This window comes from Mastomys coucha, unplaced genomic scaffold (genome assembly GCF_008632895.1).
Source record: "Mastomys coucha isolate ucsf_1 unplaced genomic scaffold, UCSF_Mcou_1 pScaffold8, whole genome shotgun sequence".
Classification (NCBI taxonomy): Eukaryota; Metazoa; Chordata; class Mammalia; order Rodentia; family Muridae; genus Mastomys; species Mastomys coucha.
The window spans coordinates 10,648,037-10,655,176 of NW_022196914.1; the positions used below are offsets into that span (position 1 = coordinate 10,648,037).

At 33.6% G+C, this 7,140-nt stretch overlaps 1 long non-coding RNA gene across 1 annotated transcript in view; it reads left to right on the top strand.

Annotated features, from left to right (window-relative positions):
• The first annotated feature begins 545 nt into the window (after positions 1-545).
• Positions 546-7,140, top strand: part of LOC116083450 — a 15,666-nt gene continuing 9,071 nt past the window's right edge. Inside the window, exons 1-2 of the long non-coding RNA XR_004115718.1 lie at positions 546-626; positions 4,688-4,789. This is a non-coding gene — a long non-coding RNA (uncharacterized LOC116083450). The remainder of the gene's footprint in view (positions 627-4,687; positions 4,790-7,140) is intronic.

Sequence of the window (7,140 nt, forward strand, 5' to 3'; positions counted from 1 at the left end):
TTTGGAAATCCAGAAACTAGAAAAAGGGAGCCATCAGGATAGTTTAAGGGAGGAGAAAGGCAGGACACAAATGATTTAGAGATGGAATGAAAATAATGGTGTGGTTTTGTGAGTATGCAGGTGGGATATAGGGCAGAAAAGAAAGGGAGTTAGAGATACCTAATGGTGAGAATGCTTGGAAATGAGCTATTTTATGTAGCAGTGTGTGTGTGTGTGTGTATGTGTGTGTTTGTGTGCATATGTGTTGTGTACACTCAAATGGAATTATCTTACATAAAGTATAATGCTTTCAACCTTATATTATACGTTATTAAATGAAAAGTCCAGTGCTCAGAGCAGGATGCTGTTTTTAGTTTTTTAATGGAGAGTCATATAGACCCTCAAAACAAAACAGGATATTGCTGTGTCCCTTGGTTACCCACTAGAACTTGATGGTGAGACTATTATTACCACATAATTGGCTACCGGAATATAGAGAAATCAAGTTTGGAAGTAATCTTGAAAATTCTTCTTTCAGTTCACATTCTGAAGCAGTAGATTCTACACAGGCTTCTAAAGCAAAAAAGCCATCAAGAATCAAATCCAGTTGTGACCCTGTAAAGCAAAGCAACAGCTGTCCTGGCAGGGTATGTCCATTTGAATGACAGTTGTCTGAATTATGCAGATGTAAACAAGTGTTTTCAAATTCAATGGAAAGAACATTCTAAAGGAAGAAACTCATGTCTGATACTGTGACCAAAAGTCCTTCTCAGGAATCTCATAGAACACAGGAGAGAACATACTCCTACCATTTTGTTAAATGGGCATGATACCAAACTGCCTTCTATGTGAAACAATTATTACTGAATTTTAAGTGGAGAAATGGTACACTTTTAAGATTAGTAATACAAGGTACACAGTGAACAGACTGAACATATATTCTGTGTGTTCAGTATTTCCATTAATTTAAGTGGAATGGAATGGCTTCAGGAACTGCTTGCCAAGTGGTGAGCCAAACATACAAATAATATTTTATAAGAATTGCTGCTAACTATAAAGTGTTACATAGACCTTGGGATACCATTGAGGTTACACATGCCAGAGATGCATTTTTTTTTTTAATAAACTAAGTGTGATTTTGTTGTCAGGGTTCAGCATCCAGAAAAACTATGTGTTATCTACAGAAAAATGAGTAAACTGAAACCATTTCTTTATTTGGTATCAATGGTGATTATTAAGACAATAATTATAGTAATAATAATTATCTGTTGAATAATGGCTCATGAGTTTATGACACCTAATATTAATCTGAGAAACTGTTCTTCCCTAGTCACTATTATTATATTTACATATTTGTTAAAATAGGTTTATATATGAACTAATATGGATGCTCTGTTTTAGTTATAAAAACTTAGATATTATTGACAGAATCAGTATTCAAGTTCTATACATATATCAGTAAAACCATAGAGTTTACACTCACATTTATTAATAACTTCAGTACAAATATGATAGGAAATACAAGGAATGCTTCACATAAGTCAGGTGACTATTGTTATGTAATATCGTTTATACATATGAGAGTTGTCAAAGTAAAAACAGTTGCTTGTGAAAGGTCCTTTTCCCTAAATAAAACACTAACAAGAGGTTAAAAAGTATGGCTTACCCTATACCTACTTCACCGGCCACAAAGGAGTTGATATGATTTACAACTATTTATAAACAAAATACATAAAAATATGTTTGCAAGAATATTGCCCAACAGCTACCTGCATAATCTTGGACTGTTGCCACCTCTACTTTTGATCCTTGTTGCCAAGGCTTATGGTGTTATAGTGATTTACATTCTCCTTTTAATTTGCCTTCAAATCTTCCCCATTGCTCATATTCTTGAGTAGCTCCTGGATTCTATGACTAGGATGCAATTTCCAATAATTTATCCTTTTAAGTATTTTTCTTGACTAAGATTCCCCAACCAATTTACAAATTATTTTGGCTTGCCTCAGTGACTGAATCATCCATTTTATAATATTAGAAAAAAAGTCAGTGGCTTAAAGCCATATGAAAATGTGCATTGATATAAGCTGACTAAAAGAATCAAAACAGATTAAAATAAAGTTTATTTGAGGATATCTAATATTTGTATTGCTATGCTGAGTTGCATTTACTTAATCTTCAATTTAGCTTAATGTAAGAATTTGCTATGTAGGGAATGTGGTTTTCTGAGATTAAGTAGGTTCTCAAAATCCTCCAAACATAATTAGATATTCCAAATGTCCCAAAGAATGAACTCAATGATTAAGGACAACCAGTTTATCCTAATTTCTTCCTACTCCATGCATGCTCTCCCCTTTTATAGAATCTATGTGGTTCCTGCTATGGACTCAATGTTTGTAATCCTCCCAATTTTCTATGGCACAGCTCTAATTTCTAATGCAATTATGTCTATAAAAAACCTCTGTGATGTCTCTGCCTTAAAGAGATGTCATACTGCTGAGGTTGGTATAATGGAGTTAGTGTCCTTTACAGAAGAAATCCTACATTTTCCTTATAGAAGTATACCAAGAAAATGTAATGAGGACACATAAAATGGCTTCTTAATATAAGCCAATAAAGGAAAGGAAGGTGTTGCTACCTTCTCATACTCACAGCTCTAGCGTTATAATCACCTTAGGTTAAGAAACAGCATTGTACAGGTGGCTTTACCATCATTCCAAAATTATACATACCTATATCCCCATAAAATAAAACAAACTCTTTCTTTAAATTTTTGTTGGCTATTTTATTTATTTACATTTCAAATGTGATCCCTCTTCCTGATTTCTTTCCTAAACCCGCCTATATCACCCCTACCCTACTTCCATGAGAGTGCTCTTCCACCCACCCACCCACTCCCACTTCACTGCCCTGGCATTCCTCTATGCAGGGGCATCCAGAGCTCCCAGGGACTAAACCACCAACCAAAGAATACACATGGAGAGACCCAAGGCTCCGGCTGAATATATAGCAGAGGATGACCTTATCTGGTATCAATGGGAGGGTAGGTCCTTGGTCCTGTAAAAGAAACTCTTATTGAAAGTTACGGCTCAAAGTGCTACCATAGGCTATATTGTATGTGTTTCTTAGACACTTTATTTGATATCTAGTGTTACTGCATTACTTTTCTATGTAGTGTGTTCAGGAGCTCTTGGTGTTGAAGGGTGGAGATGTGTAAATGTCATTCTTCTTACAAGCACTTATGTACTGATAAACTCATGATAAAACATAAAGGGTAGAAATGCATTTTGAATGCCAGGTGTATGTTATGCTTTAGCTACACAGGATTCCCAATTGCTTACCATGCTCTACCTGTGGTTTTTTGGGATCTGCTATTGTTACTGGCCAGTATTGAAATATAACACATCTCTTATTAGCAAGTTAAGAGGCTATAGAAATTCAAAATTCAAAATCATGTTTCTATTGAATAAATATGGCTTTTGCAGCTTGTTAAAGTAAAATAATGAAAAACACAGGTTACTATCATAAGTCTACAAACTATCATAAGTCTACAAACACTTCTTTTTTCACTAGTTCCTTAATTATTCCATCAAATCTTCAGTTCTAATGTGCCAAATCAACTGATAAACATTCATTTTTTTCTCATTTCCTTCCAATAATAATAAGGTTTTATTTCCAATTAGAATGGACTTTGGAAGGGATAAAATTGTTTGCATTTTTATTGACTAATCATTTGAATGCATCTCTTAGTAAAATAAAAATACATTATAAAATATTAGACTAAAATCAAACAATTTCAATATTAAAATATCTCTTAGTTCTTACCTTTACTTCTTGATTTTTAATTCAATTCTTCTATATAGAGTTGACATGTAACTAATAGAGTCCTCAAAGATGACAGGAACTCGCTTTGGAGAGGAAGACTTAAACACAAGGACATGCATTAGTCTTGTATTGTTGTGCAATAGGAACAAGTGATTAACAACATTTGCTACTTTTGAGACATCTTTATGTAAATAAGAAGAAAAAGAGTCTTTGCTATAACTCAACATTAATAAATATTAAGTAATTTGAATAGATTTGGAAATCTATATGCATAATCATCTTTAAGAATACTCATTTGGAGAGATGAAATTATTGAAAATCTCTTAAGGAGGTCATTAAATTCTTAACCTACACTAGAGAGAAATGAGAAGTAAGAATGTATAAACAGTATTGAATTGAGAATTCTAGGCCATAAATGTCAATACTCTACTGTGGTATTATAAGACGTCTGGCTCTACTCATTGTCATACTATAACTTGGGTAGCTATGCCACCTGGGAGTAAAGTTTAATTACAAGGTTATAAGTATGACTGTGAGTAAATAAATAATGACTTATTTATGAGTAAAGTTAATTTGATATTGATCCTACAGCTCAACACTGACCAGGTGTCAAATCTGGATTTTAAGTAGACAGAGAAGATTTTCCTCAAGGATACCATGTAAATCTTGTGAATGGTTTTTATTTTTAATTTTTTTCTTTTTTTAGCTTTTGTGAAAAAGCATTCTTACAAAGTTTGAAGAACAATCAGTTAAATTACTCCATTTTAATGGCTTTTGAGAGTAGAATTCCACATTTCATCTCCGATCGTAAAATCTCAGGGAGTATGTACCTCTGGAGAACTTAGGTTCCATTAACTGTCTGATTCATTTATCCTCCAATTTTCAGAAAGCAAACAGCATTGCCCATCACTGGAGGTTTTAATGTTTGAAGAAGAAACTATTTGGTCTTAAGGCCTGTGGTACATATTTTATCATCTTCTCAGTCTAGGTAAGTAAACAGTATTTAAGTATTCACTTTGGGCCATGGAAGAACTCTCAAATAGGTTTTAGTTTTCCAGAACTCATTTAAACTAAGGGAAATATTCTACGGAACTGCAATTGACTCCATTCAACCCCAGCTTTCCATTTCTACTTTATGTTTTGTGAACTGTTCTTAAGTTTATATATGCTCTCATTTTGTCCAATACATATTTATTTTTGGCATACCATTAATGAGCGGTCATTTATTTTAGTTGCTTTTCAAAACTTAAAAAAGACACAGGGCATTAATGTCACAATTAAAAGTTGTACAGGCAATTTTAGAAATTTTATCTACTTCTCTTTTCCATTTATTTTAGTCTCCTCTCTACCTCTCATCCCTTTGCTTTCATTTGCATATGATAATTGCATGTTTTATTCAATCTCCAAAAACAATTTAACTGTGGAATTAAAGAAAACAGAGATGCTGAATCTATAGCAGCAATTCAAATGCATATTTACTGTCTTTTTTATGTGTTGCTTCAAGTCCAGAAACCATCAGTATTCTCAGCCGTATATGTTCAGACTTTAAAAAAAGAAAAAAAAAATCCAAAGATTTCCTTTGGTTCTTGGATTTATATTTTAAGATGCATGAGGAGGATGTTTAAATGATAAGCATTATTTACAACACTTATCTCCAAAAAAACAGCTAATGGGGTCTGAACAAAGAAATCCCATGATTATTTATATTTAGTTGATTTTTCACTAAAACTGTAGTTTAAGATGTGTTAAACATGTATTAATCCTAAACATTAATAGTTTATTAATAAAAGGAAATCTGTGATAACACTTGCTAAACACTTACTTTATAAATGGAAGAATCAAAAGTATTAAGTGATTGATTTAAGGATTAAAAAACTAAAAATATGCAGACACGGATATGAAAAGTGAAAGAACTCCTTGTTTTAATCCACTTTCTAAGTGCCTGGAGCCAAATATGCTTTTTTATACAGCTCTTTCTGTTAAAGCAGACTTGTGATGACTTAAGTGAACTGAAAAGAAATTGTGTTACTGTTCTGAATTTAGCTCCTTTTCAGAATTCTAAAATATATGTATCTGTAATGCATCTGGCAGGATGCCCAAGGAAGCAAGCGTTGTTGATGGGATCAGAACTTGAGCACGTATTTGTTGATGTTTCATCAAATTCATTTGTCTCTTCACCAAGAACTGGAGCTAGGATGCTGGTGATACATCTTACATCTATTCTCTGGTTATTATCTCTACATAGCGATCTCCTTTATTATGCAACCAAGTGTCTCAATATATCATGGCTCATCTTCAGAATGCTTTCTTTGTCCCATTCCATTTTCCAATTTGTTTGCATTTAAGCAATATAGGAGTTCACATAATAAAAGAAGATGGCACAATTCATAATCAGGTGAAGCCTGATGTAATTAAATTAATATTATAGCAATGTATCCATTATGTACTTTCATCCCATTGCTAAATTCTGTTTTTGTAATTATGAATACGGATATGATACTAGTATCATGAGTTAACTAGTTATGTACACAGAGCATAAGATGTATTCTTTCATTATAAAGAGAAGATATCAATAATTTCACAACCATATTAACTTCAATGTCTTGTGTTGCTAAGGTACCATCCGTAGGTGAGCTTTCATAACTGCTTCATTGAAAGTTAATGCACTGCTTTATGTATCATAACTTTTATTAGTGATGATTTCTTAAAACACTCCAAAAGTTGATGTAAACACATTGTAATTGAAGAGGTAGTTTGTTTTTATGCTGGCAAACATAAGCAATTGACTAACCTGGATGTGAAAAGCTCCTTCAACAATGACTTTTCTCATAACCATGGAAAATATATGTAACTTTTTAAAAACTCAGTTTTATTGAATAGAAGAAGCAAGATTTGTTTCAAACCAGCAATATGGCAGCACAAGTACATTAATGATACAATGATTTTTGTTAGCATATAAGGCACACACAAAAAAAATCCTGTTCCATCCCCTCTCCCCCTGCTCACCAACCCACTCTCTCCCACTTCCTAGCCCTGACATTCCCCAACACTGGGGTATAGAACCTTCACAGGGCCAAGGGCCTCTCCTGCCCTAACTAGTTAGTACCCTCAGAGCTCCCAGGGACTAAACCACCAACCAAAGAGTTCACATGGTGGGACTAATGGCTCCATCAGTATATGTATAGCAGAGGATGGCATGCCCTTTATCACTTATTTTCCCTCTGACTCCATTTCTTCTTCTATGTCCATAGTGTTTTGTATTTTAGTTCTCTTCTCTTCCCTCTTCTCTTCTCTTCTCTTCTCTTCTCTTCTCTTCTCTTCTCTTCTCTTCTCTTCTCT